Here is a 15023-nt window from a genome sequence, read left to right as displayed (position 1 = left end):
GGGGAAAGTGCAGATCCAAGCAAAAAAAGAGGGGGATAGAATGATATAAATACCATACTATGAAGAAAAAGACATGGATCGCACATCCCAAAAATACAATGATCTAAAGCCGCTAGGCAAAAAATTAAATAGAACATGAGGTTCTTTTGTTACCATTCTGATCAGATTGTATTAAGCCCACTGCCACGTCACGGCAAACCTCTTGAGTGGGTCCCTAACCTGACCTTTTGTGTGGCACCGTGCACTGACCACCGCCGCAGCGACAAAGCGCCAGCAGGGCGGGCGACCTGGTGCCTCACAGCACCCATGCTGCAAGGCAAAGCCCCCAAGGCTCCAGGCCACGCCGCCCCACCGACACCACACCACCACAACAGCAGCCACCACACAGCACCAGCACACAGTGAGAGGAGCTGTGCACTCACCTCCCACTGGCTCCCATATGTGAACTGGGAGCAAAAAGAAGGCTGACCCCTCTTGCAGAACCTCATTTTCTATTTAATTTTTTGCCTAGCGGCTTTAGATCATTGTATTTTTGGGATGTGCGATCCATGTCTTTTTCTTCATAGTATGGTATTTATATCAGTCTATCCCCCTCTTTTTTTGCTTGGATCTGCACTCTCCCCATTTGGCACAGGTGATTTTAATCAGCAGGAGACTGCAAGAGGGGTCAGCCTTCTTTTTGCTCCCAGTTCACATATGGGAGCCAGTGGGAGGTGAGTGCACAGCTCCTCTCACTGTGTGCTGGTGCTGTGTGGTGGCTGTTGTTGTGGTGGTGTGGTGTCGGTGGGGCGGCGCGGCCTGGAGCCTTGGGGGCTTTGCCTTGCAGCATGGGTGCTGTGAGGCACCAGGTCGCCCGCCTTGCTGGCGCTTTGTCGCTGCGGCGGTGGTCAGTGCACGGTGCCACACAAAAAGGTCAGGTTAGGGACCCACTCAAGAGGTTTGCCGTGACGTGGCAGTGGGCTTAATACAATCTGATCAGAATGGTAACAAAAGAACCTCATGTTCTATTTAATTTTTTACCTAGCGGCTTTAGATCATTGTATTTTTGGGATGTGTGATCCATGTCTTTTTCTTCATAGTATGGTATTTATATCAGTCTATCCCCCTCTTTTTTTGCTTGGATCTGCACTCTCCCCATTTGGCACAGGTGATTTTAATCAGCAGGAGACTGCAAGAGGGGTCAGCCTTCTTTTTGCTCCCAGTTCACATATGGGAGCCAGTGGGAGGTGAGTGTGTGGCGCCCCTGACCTGGTCAGGCACCACTGAGTACTGCACCCATGCTGGGGACAGTACAATACAGGCAATCCAGAAGGCTGACCGAGGTGTGACTACACAGGCGCATAGTGATCAGGTCTCACACATGTACCTATGAGAGGACCCCTGGGGATCCCAGGAGGGGGAAAAGCCTTCACCTCCACTGGAATAGTGGAGGGGGCCAAAAGCCTCCATCTCCTCTCAAGGGGTGTGGTAAGAGAATCTGGTTGCTAGGTGGCGTAGGCAGGCACAAAAGGGAAAAGAGAGGGAGGAGTAAAGAGTCTGCAGCAGAGTGTGGAGGAGTGAGGAGCAGGAAAGTGAGGCTGTGACAGGAGCAGCAGTGAAGGTCCCAGATGTGAGCCGGTTCAGAGCAGAGTCCAGGGAGCTCCGAGGAGAGCTGACCCCTTCCCCTGGGCTGCTGTAGTCTGACAGCGTCCGCGCAGTGGCTACCGACGGGGGAGAACGGTCACCTAGGAGTGCTACCCGAAACCCATCTCCAGCTAGAGAGAGAGCACAGAGTGGGAAGTAAGGAGACTGCTAGGGAGCACCAGGCCCAAACGGGTGGCAGATCCCGGAGCGGGGATAGATCCACCTTTCCTTGCTAAACCTGCCGGTGTGGGGCCCTCAAAGCCCACACCACAACACCACAAAAGCCGCAGCCACGTAGCCACAGTTAGGGCCCACAGTTCACAGGAGGCAAGCAGCTGGAGTGATCTGGCCCAGGCAACAAGCAAACGGCAAACGAAGGGGAGAGAGGCTTCAGCAACTTCCCTGGGTGACCCCCATAGGGACTAAAAGTCGGGGTTACCCCAAACCACCAAGGGCTAAGGAAGGCGAGTTGGTAGTCACCATCAGAAGTCAGCCTGAAGGATACCTGGTTCCCGCCTGGTTCATCCCAGCTACGCCCGGGTTACTCACCCTGCCACCTGAAGTGAGTAAAACCCCTGAAAGACATCCTGCGTGTGTGGAGTTATTCTGCGCCTTGTGGTACTACGCACCTACACAGGGCCCTGGGGCTTGCCTCACTCTCAGGAGGCTATTCCAACTAACTGCACTTACCATCAGCCCCAGGCGTCCCTCAACCTGCAGTGGCGGTCCCCACTGACCGCAATACTGAGAGTGGCGTCACGACAAATAGAAGATTCCCTACCTGTGACGAGATCCAGCCGAGTGGAGTCCCTGAAGGTAATGCACCGACACCACACCTGTGGGGCTTCACAAGTGCACAGCTTCTCTCACTGTGTGCTGGTGCTGTGTGGTGGCTGCTGTTGTGGTGGTGTGGTGTCGGTGGGGTGGCGCGGCCTGGAGCCTTGGGGGCTTTACCTTGCAGCATGGGTGCTGTGAGGCACCAGGTCGCCCGCCTTGCTGGCGCTTTGTCGCTGCAGCGGTGGTCAGTGCACGGTGCCACACAAAAAGGTCAGGTTAGGGACCCACTCAAGAGGTTTGCCGTGACGTGGCAGTGGGCTTAATACAATCTGATCAGAATGGTAACAAAAGAACCTCATGTTCTATTTAATTTTTTGCCTAGCGGCTTTAGATCATTGTATTTTTGGGATGTGCGATCCATGTCTTTTTCTTCATAGTATGGTATTTTGAAAAAAATTGTTGCCAAAAATGCAGCTTGTTTGCATAATGTGAACATGGCCTAAAACTTTCACAATGATAATTATCTATGAACTACCTGAAAGCTATTCTCATCTCAGATCTTTGATTGTATCCAATTATACTTCAGGATTAGTGATGGGCAGATCCGGACTGTAAAAGTCAGCATCCATGCGGTTTCAAAAGTCTCCAGGTGCCGGTCCCTGGCCCAGATTTCTCAGGGAACTTCGGCTAATGATCGCGGTCTGGCAACCCAGGAAATAAAACAAATAAAGGAAAAATAAAAAGAAAGCAAGCACGCCATACTTATCGAGTCTCCTGTGCGGCTGTAACTGCTTCCAGGACGCTCACTCTTGTTCTGGGGTCACTCATTATTGCTCATCCATATTCACTGCTTCCCCTGCCCACTGGCAGTCCTGGCATCTGTGATTGGTTGCAGTCAGACGCGCCCCTAGCATGTGTGACAGCGTGTCTGACTGCTTGCGATCACAGATCACACAAAATAAGAGGAACCACATGTGGCTTTTATTATTATTGTTATTATATAAGAAAATAATTTAAAAAACGGCGTGCATTCACCCTAAATTTTGACACCAAGCCATGATAAACCCTGACAGCTGGGGGCTGGTATTCTCAGGCTGGAGACACCCATGCTTATTAGGCCCCCCCTCTATCTGCTGTCATTCTCATGCAAAGACAGCTTTTATCTTCTATAAAGCAAAGCTGGTTTCCATGAAAACAACCAACATTTTTGCTCTACACTGCTTGGGTTTAGTATCTGACTATAAATATTGTGTGTTCACATGTTGTGATGAATAAACTCTGAACTCCAAATATTTTTGCCAATTAAAGATAATCTATGTCCTTCTGCATTGTTGACGTTTCTTTTTTTTTTTAACTGCAGTACCATACATACTTCGCAGACAAATATAGTTACCTAATCACTTAAAGGGCTTTTCACAAATTAATAAATTGCTTTATTAAAGAAGCATGAAAAAAGCAAGGTTGCAATTTACTTGCTATTTCTATCTGCTGTCATTCTCCTGCAAAGACAGCTTTTCTCTTTCATAATGCACAGCTGGTTTCCATGAAGCTCGGCCACTAGTGCTTACCCAAACCCTGGCTGAAAGTGTGCAGTAGATACATTCCAGGAGAGAATATAACTCGTAGCATACCAGCCTTTTTGTCTATCCCATTGATTTCTATACAGCAGTTAACTGCTCAAATCCCTCTTCCTCCCTCTCATCTCCTGAAGAACTGCTGTTATAATTCTTGTAAAATCACCAGGCCCCACTATCTGCTGCTCCCAGAATGGCTCTATAATCAAGGCTCCAGCTGTCCTGAGCCATGTGCTTGTTCAAATGCCTTGGTATTGCTATGACAAATATAGTAATAGCTGTGAAGACTTCAGAACAATAAGTGAATGGGTTACAGCAGAATATGTGCTGAGATTGATAGTTCTATTAATGATAAAGCTGTGCCACTCATCTGAACTGTCACTCAATAAGGAGAGTCTGCCACCATTGAATCCAGAAAGTAAGAAGACTGTATAGCCTTTAGTTGCTCAAGATACATCTTAAGCCTGCTGTTCTGTTCACATTTGCTATACACTTGTACTGTTCCCGGGTCAATATGACCCGACCTATTAATTCTTGATTTTTAGCTACTCTAATTGTTTTATTTGAATACTTTTTTCATTGAAATACTGTATGTGAACATGGTTGATCATAAACAAATGAAAAATTTAAATTCAACTTAATTATTTATTTTTTTTCATAAAAAGGTTACAAAGGCTTTTTGCAATTATCTTCGATTGTTGACATCCTGCACACAAATAATAAAGAAGCTTTACATTACTATTACTGAAACATGAAATTTAACTTTTTGAAAACAAATTTTATAAATCAACAAATGAAAAATCATAAAAACTTCAACCTTTTTAGAAAGAAAAAAGAATAAACTGAACATGTTGATTGCGTTTTTACACTGAACACAATAATAAGACACATGTCCTTTACACAGATATTTTGAACATCCAGCACATGTCAGATTAGTCTTAGGGCAGCTTTACACGTTGCGACATTGCAAGCCGATGCTGCGATGTCGCACGCGATAGTCCCCGCCCCCGTTGCAGGTACGATATCGTGTGATAGCTGGCGTAGCGAAAATTATCGCTACGCCAGCTTCACATGCACTCACCTGCCCTGCGACCGTCGCTCTGGCCGGCGACCCGCCTCCTTCCTAAGGGGGAAGGTCGTGCGGCGTCATAGCGACGGCAGGCGGCCAATAGCGGCGGAGGGGCGGAGATTAGCAGGATGGTAAACATTCCGCCCACCTCCTTCCTTCCGCATATCCTACGGAAGCCGTGGTGACGCCGGTAGGAGATGTTCCTCACTCCTGCGGCTTCACACACAGCGATGTGTGCTGCCGCAGGAGCGAGGAACAACATCGGACCGTCGCGTCAGCGTAATTATGGATTACGCCGACGCCTGCACCGATGATACGATTACGACGATTTTGCGCTCGTTAATCGTATCATCTAGGCTTTACACACTACGATGTCGCATGCGATGCCGGATGTGCGTCACTTTCAATTTGACCCCACCGACATCGCACCTGCAATGTCGTAGTGTGCAAAGCCCCGCCTTATTGTCACAGGAAGATGGACAGAAGCTACATCTCTTCCTTGTTTTGCCGGTAGCTGTGCTGGTGGAGGCCGTGGATGTGGAGTCTCTTTCTTGAGCATGCCGGACACTTTTTACAATGGCTGTTGCTCCATCACTTCTGGGGGTCACTTTTCTGCTCTCATTATATGGCCTCACCAGGGATTTTCCCAATTCCTCAAGAAATAATCTTCTTTTATGCAGCTTATTCCGGTTCCAATCGAGGTCAATTTCTCTCCATAAGACAAATGCATTGTATGCAGAAACGTCCAGTATGTTATAAAATAAAATTATTGGCCACCGATTGGTTTTGCGTTTGCATGTATATGTTGATATTGCTTGGTCTAAAGTATCAACTGCTCCCTTTGTGGAATTATAATCCAAAATAATGTCAGGCTTTCTGTCTTCCTCTATCACTCACGGCATTGTCATAGTGCATTGTGCTCATTAGAATTACCTGTTTGGTTTTTTTTGGAACATAAGAAACAACAGTTGTATTTCCAGAAAAATAAAAAGTAGAATTGTACACCTCTCTCTTGCTAAGGATACCTTGCGTTAGTTCAGGTTTGTTTTTTCTCATAGTACCCAGCATGGTAAGTTGTTTTTCCTTCAACATCTGGCCTAGTTGATAGGATGTAAAAAAGTTGTCACATGTGACATTTTGTCCATTTTAGTCCATGAGTCAAATATAGAACAACACGCATACCCTGATTTTTTCAGGTCTTTCATCAGGGGTTTTTCCTGTATACACCATTTTGAGATGAAGTACACATAAAAAAACATAACTTTTGCAGTCAGAAATAATCAGAGACCTGTAGAACAGTATAAAATACTATCGGGTCATATTGACCCGAACAGTACAAGTGTAACAATCAGCGTGTAGCAAAAAGTAAACAAAAAACAAAAACAAAAAAAAAAAATGTAGAGCTCCACAAATGAGGAGAAGTCAAGGAACCACTAGTTTCAAATCCTCATTAAAAAAAATCTGCAGGGTCTCAAAAATCATTTCGGGTCATATTGACCCGAACAGTACAGCAGGGTTAAGAATGATCGTTTAAAATTCCCTTGACATTAAAGTATATTATAGGAGGCATTGCAGCATCTTCCTGAAAATATCAAATAAAGCTCGTAAAGCTCTTATGTCCCCAGGGAAGTTGTAATACAGTTAATCCACAATATTTAGTGCACATGTATAATGATGAACCCACTCACTAGAAAGTTTAGACAAAAATAAGAGATTTTTTTTTAAAAAGCAGAAAAGCCAGCCTATTCCCACACATAAAAAAGACAAACCTATGTAAGATAATCAGGAAGGTTCATCGCAGACACAGAATCCATTCCTGGTTTGTTTATTTAGCCACATAGGAAACCTACAAATTCTAACTCTTTAATGCATAATTTGACTCTATTTGGAAAATCTAAGATCATAAAAATGACATTAGACCATTAAGTATTTTTATTTTGACCTTTGAGTAAAAATCCAATCAACGTTAACTTTTTTGTGTACAAGCCTACAGTACATTCTAAAAGGACATTAAAAGGAACCTGTCACCAGGTTTTTCCCATATAAACTGCATCCACTACCAGTAAAAGGAACCTGTCACCAGGTTTTTCCCATATAAACTGCATCCACTACCAGTGAGCCCTTATTTACAGCATTCCAGAATCTATACAGTGCCTACAAGTAGTATTCAACCCCCTGCAGATTTAGCAGGTTTGATAAGATGCAAATAAGTTAGAGCCTGCAAACTTCAAACAAGAGCAGGATTTATTAACAGATGCATAAATCTTACAAACCAACAAGTTATGTTGCTCAGTTAAATTTTAATAAATTTTCAATATAAAAGTGTGGGTCAATTATTATTCAACCCCTAGGTTTAATATTTTGTGGAATAACCCTTGTTTGCAATTACAGCTAATAATCGTCTTTTATAAGACCTGATCAGGCCGGCACAGGTCTCTGGAGTTATCTTGGCCCACTCCTCCATGCAGATCTTCTCCAAGTTATCTAGGTTCTTTGGGTGTCTCATGTGGACTTTAATCTTGAGCTCCTTCCACAAGTTTTCAATTGGGTTAAGGTCAGGAGACTGACTAGGCCACTGCAACACCTTGATTTTTTCCCTCTTGAACCAGGCCTTGGTTTTCTTGGCTGTGTGCTTTGGGTCGTTGTCTTGTTGGAAGATGAAATGATGACCCATCTTAAGATCCTTGATGGAGGAGCGGAGGTTCTTGGCCAAAATCTCCAGGTAGGCCATGCTATCCATCTTCCCATGGATGCGGAGCAGATGGCCAGGCCCCTTGGCTGAGAAACAGCCCCACAGCATGATGCTGACACCACCATGCTTGACTGTAGGGATGGTATTCTTGGGGTCGTATGCAGTGCCATCCAGTCTCCAAACGTCACGTGTGTTGTTGGCACCAAAGATCTCGATCTTGGTCTCATCAGACCAGAGAACCTTGAACCAGTCTGTCTCAGAGTCCTCCAAGTGATCATGAGCAAACTGTAGACGAGCCTTGACATGACGCTTTGAAAGTAAAGGTACCTTACGGGCTCGTCTGGAACGGAGACCATTGCGGTGGAGTACGTCACTTATGCTATTGACTGAAACCAATGTCCCCACTGCCATGAGATCTTCCCGGAGCTCCTTCCTTGTTGTCCTTGGGTTAGCCTTGACTCTTCGGACAAGCCTGGCCTCGGCACGGGTGGAAACTTTCAAAGGCTGTCCAGGCCGTGGAAGGCTAACAGTAGTTCCATAAGCCTTCCACTTCCGGATGATGCTCCCAACAGTGGAGACAGGTAGGCCCAACTCCTTGGAAAGGGTTTTGTACCCCTTGCCAGCCTTGTCACCCTCCACGATCTTGTCTCTGATGGCCTTGGAATGCTCCTTTGTCTTTCCCATGTTGACCAAGTATGAGTGCTGTTCAAAAGTTTGGGGAGGGTCTTAATTAGTCAGAAAAGGCTGGAAAAAGAGATAAGTAATCCAAACATGTACATGTGAAGCTCATTGTTCTTTGTGCCTGAAATACTTCTTAATACTTTAGGGGAACCAAACAGAATTCTTGTGGTTTGAGGGGTTGAATAATAAATGACCCTCTGAATAAACTTTTCACAATTTAAAAAATAAAATAAAAAAAGAAATATTCTTTTTTGCTGCAGTGCATTTCACACTTCCAGGCTGATCTACAGTCCAAATGTCACAATGCCAAGTTAATTCCGAATGTGTAAACCTGCTAAATCTGCAGGGGGTTGAATACTACTTGTAGGCACTGTATATATATATATCTATATATATAATTGCCTTATTCTGTGTGTCTGTCTGTCTTGCTTCAAAATGACGTCATTACAGTGACAACCGTCGCCACACCGCGCGCACTAAAGAGCCTGCGACCAACGGCTCAGCTAACTGAACAGCCCGATCTACAGGCAGACAGGATGACACCCGACACTTTTTCTCCGCACCCACACGGAGCCCCAACTCCCCGGTGAGTGCTGCACCCCCAGGATCCCACACCGGCAACCCAGCCGACACATACCCACCGCTCGCCTCCGCCCCCCGCACACATTACCCCACTCATCTCCACCCCCCCGCATTCTGCCGTCCGCATGTATACACTGAACACACACACACACACAAATAATCACCTGTCCCCAGCCATGCAGTCCACAGCACTGACGTCCTCAGCGCCATGGCCTCTATCGGCTCCACCCCCCGCACTCCGCCCCCTGTACAGATTACCCCGCAGGATGGGGGCACATGTCAGGATGGTGGCTGCACCACGATGGGGGCACATACCAGCATTGGGCCACATCACAGCATCAGCCCACATACCAGGATGGGGGCTATACAAGGATGGAGACTATACCAGGATGGGACACAGAACAGGATGCTGCATATAATTGCCTTATTCTGTCTGTCTGTCTCTCTTGCTCCAAAATATATATTTTTACTTAACTTTACACTGTTCATGGCCTTCTTTCATTACAAGCCATGGACATCATTAAACATTAAACTCATCTATTAAAACTGTTCCTTCTGTTGTTTGTCATTTTAAAACCAATAAAGAATTATAAGAATACTAAATTAAACCTAACCCATCCAGTCCATTCATTACATTATTATTCAATCTGCTACATACACATTCTAGACTACCCGATACGTTAGAATCGGGCCACCTTCAAGTACTGTATATAAGAGCCCAGGTCGCTCTGTAGAATGTAAAAACCTTTTATGACACTCACCTGCAGGGCAGTCTGATCCGATGGGTGTCGCTGATCTTGACCCGGCGCCTCCTATCTCCTTTTGATCACTATACTCCTTCTGGCTTCGTGTGGATGACTTGTCCTAGGTCATCTACACAGAGTCCTCCATTGTGCTCCTGCACAAACACACTTCCCTCTGCCCTTCTGTGAGCAGAGCAAAGTATTGTAGTGCACAGGTACAGGCGGTCTTTGACCTTTCCCTGCACTTGAGTATTACAGTACTTTGCTCTGCCCTCAGCAGGAACAAGAGAAATGCATGTGCCCAGGACCACAATGGAAGACACTGTGTGGATGACGTAGGACTCAACATCCATACGAAGCAGGGAAAGAGGACGACGATCACAAGCAAAGAGGAGGTGCCGGATTAACACCAACAATGTCGATCGGACCAGACCGCCCAGCAGGGGACTATAATAAAAGGTCTTTTTAATGTTATACAAAGCGGCCTGAGCATTAATATACAGTATTCCGGAATGCTGTATAGAAGGGCTCAGTGGTGGTGGCAACAGTTTATATGGGAAAAACCTGGTGACAGGTTCTCTTTAAAGCAACTCTATTTCACTGAAGCTAATCTATCTAATCTTCTATCAATCTATACCTTTTTGGTCCGCAGGGTATATAATAATATTCTAGATGTATCTATCTCCTTTTTGGACATTTTTTAATTTACCATAATCGCATATATTATTGGCAAAAATTACTTTTTCCTTAAGGCTTCATTAAAAATATTGTACCTTTTGGCTTTTACAGCCTTTATGTATCACAGTACATAGCAGACTGCAGAATTAATTATCTGTTAACTCCTTGGGTGAGTTTGTCTAGGGTCAGGCTTTTTCTTATCTGGGATACAGTATGCTAAGCTTTTTAGGACCAAATGTCAAAAATCTGCTTCAAAGATCGCTTGGGAGAACAGCAATGAGGGCTACAGATTCTTTTGTTAGGTGGATTTGAGTATTAACGCATTTAATGGTCTGCAAATACTATGATACATGCCTTGTTTCCCCGAAAATAAGCCCTTGCATTATTTTACAGGATTTTTGGAGTATGCTTGAATAATGTGCCCTACTCCAAAATTAAGCCCTTGTTAGTGAGTGCCGGCATTAAGGGGAGTCAAACTGAGCAATTTCTCAGGGCCCCCAATCTCTTAGGGACCCCAGTAGTTGTATTCTTAGGTTAAGATTGTTTAAGGACCTTTGATGACTTCACAGTCATGTATCATGATGTAATCAAATGTGTCTTAATTGCAGGGGTCTAAAAGTGCAGGAAATAGGCTGGTTTGCAGGACTGTTATTAGGGGAAAGGGAGAACAAACTGAGCAATTTCACAAGACCCTTATTCTCCTACAGGCCTCAGCATTTATATCCTGAGGACAAGACTGCTTAGGACCTTTGTGAAATCACATCATTTGACTAGGTTGTCACCAAAAGGTCTCTTAATTGCAGGAGTCTAAAAACATGAGACAGACTTTTATGCAGGACTGGCATTAGGGGGAAGGGAGAGCAAACTGGGTAATTTCACTGGATCCCCACTCTCCTAGGGGCCCCAGCATTTAAACCGTGTGCAGAATTATTAGGCAAATGAGTATTTTGATCCCATGATACTTTTTATACATGTTGTCCCACTCCAAGCTGTATAGGCTTGAGAGCCAACTACCAATTAAGTATATCAGGTGATGTGCATCTCTGTAATGAGGAGGCGTGTGATGTAATGACATCAATACCCTATATAAGGTGTGCTTAATTATTAGGCAACTTTCTTTCCTTTGGCAAAATGGGTCAGAAGAAAGATTTGACGGGCTCTGAAAAGTCCAAAGTTGTGAGATGTCTTGCAGAGGGATGTAGCAGTATTGAAATTGCCAAACTTTTGAAACGTGATCACCGAACAATCAAGCATTTCATGGCAAATAGCCAACAGGGTTTCAAGAAGCGTGTTGGGTAATAAAGGCGCAAAATAACTGCCAATGAATTGAGGAAAATCAAGCATGAAGCTACCAAGATGCCATTTGCCACCAGTTTGGCCATATTTCAGAGCTGCAACGTTACTGGAGTATCAAAAAGCACAAGGTGTGCCATACTCAGGAACATGGCCAAGGTAAGGAAGGCTGAAAAATGACCATCTTTGAACAAGAAACATAAGATAAAACGTCAAGACTGGGCCAAGAAATATCTTAAGACTGATTTTTCAAAGGTTTTATGGACTAAGAGTGACTTGATGGGCCAGATGGATGGGCCAGAGGCTGGATCAGTAAAGGGCAGAGAGCTCCACTCCGACTCAGACACCAACAAGGTGGAGCCAGTTTCTGGAAGACAACTTCTTCAAGCAGTGGTACAGGAAGAAGTTGGTATCGTTCAAGAAAAACATGATTTTCATGCAGGACAATGCTTCATCACTTGCATCCAACTACTCCACAGCATGGCTAGCCAATAAAGGTCTAAAAGATGAAAAAATAATGACATGGCCCCATTTTTCATTTCATCTGAACCCCATAGAGAACCTGTGGTCCCTCATAAAATATGAGATCTACAGGGAGGGAAAACAGTACACCTATCGGAACAGTGTCTGGGAGGCTGTGGTGGCTGCTACATGCAATGTTGATCGTAAACAGATCAAGCAACTGACAGAATCTATGGATGGTAGGCTGTTGAGTGTCATCATAAAGAAAGGTGGCTATATTGGTCCCTATTTTTGGGGGGTTTTGTTTTTGCATGTTAGAAATGTTAATTTCTAAATTTTTTGCAGTTAAATTGGTTTACCTGGTGAAAATAAATACGTGAGATGGGAATATATTTGTTTTTTATTAAGTTGCCTAATAATTCTGCACAGTAATAGTTACCTGCACAAACAGAAATCCCCTAAGATAGCTAAAAAAAAACACGCCAACTTCCAAAAATATTAAGCTTTGATATTTATGAGTCTTTTGGGTTGATTGAGAACATAGTTGTTGATCAATAATAAAAAAAATCCTCTAAAATACAACTTGCCTAATAATTCTACACACGGTGTGTATATCATGATGATAAAACTGCTTAAGGACCTTTGTGACATCACATCATGTGACTAGGTTGTCACCAAAAGGTCTCTTAATTGCAGGAGTCTAAACCTGAAGAGGAGACAGGCTGGGATAGACAGACAGACAGACAGACAGACATGTATTACACACAGGGTTTGGAGAGTTATGTTTATGTTCCGGAATGTGATATGACTATATTTCAATAAATGTTGATTTTTTTTGTTCAAGAATAAATGTGGATTCTTGGTCATGGAAAAAAACAAGACATTCCCTGATAATAAGCCCTAGCACATCTTTCGGAGTAAAAAATAATATAAAGTATATAAGCCAAGTGGTCCTACATTTTTAATGAAACCGTATTTCAGAAATACCTTTTAGCCACAAATAGATGTATGTAAATAAATATAATTTCTACAAAGAGTCCAAATTCTTTAAGACCTTTCAACATAAAAGTTTTATTTTACCATTTCTTCTCCATTTCGTCTTTATATTTACAGCATTATTGGAGGGCACCCTGCACAGCTTCGGTTTGATGCAGGAGACCATGGTTTACTAGAGGCAGAACTTATGAATCTAATCACAACCACATCACCGACCAGGAATCCGTGCGGTGCTCAGGCAGCAATCATCCCTACCGGAGCCCTGTAATTATGCACACACAATAAATACCTCCGCTTTGTCGCCAGAAGAATATGTTATACAATGAATATTATTGTGAAGAAACTCATTCGATATTGGATTGGATGTAGTCCTGCAATCGAAATTGCAACCTGTTGTTCTAGCTTTAGCCATTTTTTTCCCATAGAAGACTGAATGAGAATGACTGCAGTGTGCCTCGGTGCAATCACAGGGCTGTTATTGTGCATGGAAAAAACTAGACCTATCACCAGAACTTTGCCTTGGATGCCTCCTCAATATTAAATATCATGAAAACATTGTATATATACATAGTAGGATGTTAACAATGACTTGAGAAGTCTTATTTTTCCCATATAATGAACTTGTAGGTTAATAAACTCCACCCTATTTGCATTTCCAATACCGATCCTTCAATTCTAGTGGAATAAACATTATTTTTTTTTTATTTTATGTAACATTTTATATTAATAGCATGAATTTCCCATTCAATAAATTCCTAATATGTCCATTCATAAACAGCACCATAAGCTTCCCATTAAACTTTCTATTGCGTAAAACAATATACATATACAGTATATTTATATGTGTATATATATTTATTTATTTATTTTCACATCCAGCTTATTATTAACTCCTCCATCTCCTATGCAGCATCCCAAGTTCCTAAGTGCCTTTTTGTCCCTCACATCTTCTTGCAGTAATTTAGCCGAAATGCTTATGGCTAATATAACATCTGCATTCATTCTCCAGACCAGGTTCTCGGCTCTTATTGCTGCTTTAGCATCTGTTTGCAGTAAACCCAGCTGGTGAATCCCTTGGTTGCTAGTGTCAGAAACCCTTTCAATATGAATTTTTCCAGAGCGCCCAATTGCAGTGCACGGTAATCTGGAAGTTCAAGGGTTAAACAATACCTCACGCCTCGGAGACGCAACTAGCATACAAAATAGTCTTCGAAAGGCACAGAGCAAATATGGATCATATACGCTGAATACTCAGAATTGAGCAAAAAGAAAATATACTTGTATATATTCATGCATTTTGTATTTGTACATGTATATATTTATGCATATGGTATATAAATATATATATATATATATATATATATATATAAAACGTACATAGAACACCCTACGGAAAATACCGTTCTAGAGTATGTATGTGCTGTGGTCACATGTAAAACATCTAGAAAATACATGAATGTAATCTGTGTTACCTGTTTGATGGCTGCGGCAGGGTAGGGGGTCCAGCCAGTGTTTGGTTAAACAGAAAAGAAGTCAGTGCAGATGAGAGGGAGGTGAAAGATGTATAGAGAAAAAAAGGGGGAGGAGAGGATTGGAAAGAGATGGTGGAAACATCCATTCATTCAGGGCATAGAGGGAAAGAGTCAGACAGAGGGAGGGGGAATTAATTTTTGCTAGTGTGAGAGGAGAAAGACTGGGAGGTGGGGAAAAAAAAGCTTGAGGGAAAACAAGTAAAGCAGAGGGAGGGAAATAGAAAGGGAGGTACTCGGTAAATAGCATATACAATTGTACATACAGTCATGGGGAAGGATGGCGAAATTGCGGTGGGTGTGATATGGAAGGTATATGAGATA

At 43.4% G+C, this 15023-nt stretch overlaps 1 protein-coding gene across 1 annotated transcript in view; it reads right to left on the bottom strand.

Annotated features, from left to right (window-relative positions):
• The window catches only part of FRMPD3 (FERM and PDZ domain containing 3), a 492671-nt gene extending 477883 nt beyond the window's left edge, over window positions 1-14788 (bottom strand). The window contains exon 1 of the mRNA XM_075324032.1: window positions 14643-14788. The gene's annotated coding sequence lies outside the window, so the exon portion shown is untranslated. The remainder of the gene's footprint in view (window positions 1-14642) is intronic.
• Window positions 14789-15023: the final 235 nt, after the last annotated feature.

The sequence above is a fragment of the Anomaloglossus baeobatrachus genome, chromosome 9, assembly GCF_048569485.1.
Source record: "Anomaloglossus baeobatrachus isolate aAnoBae1 chromosome 9, aAnoBae1.hap1, whole genome shotgun sequence".
In the NCBI taxonomy this organism is placed as follows: domain Eukaryota; kingdom Metazoa; phylum Chordata; class Amphibia; order Anura; family Aromobatidae; genus Anomaloglossus; species Anomaloglossus baeobatrachus.
This window is presented reverse-complemented; position numbering and strand designations above follow the sequence as displayed.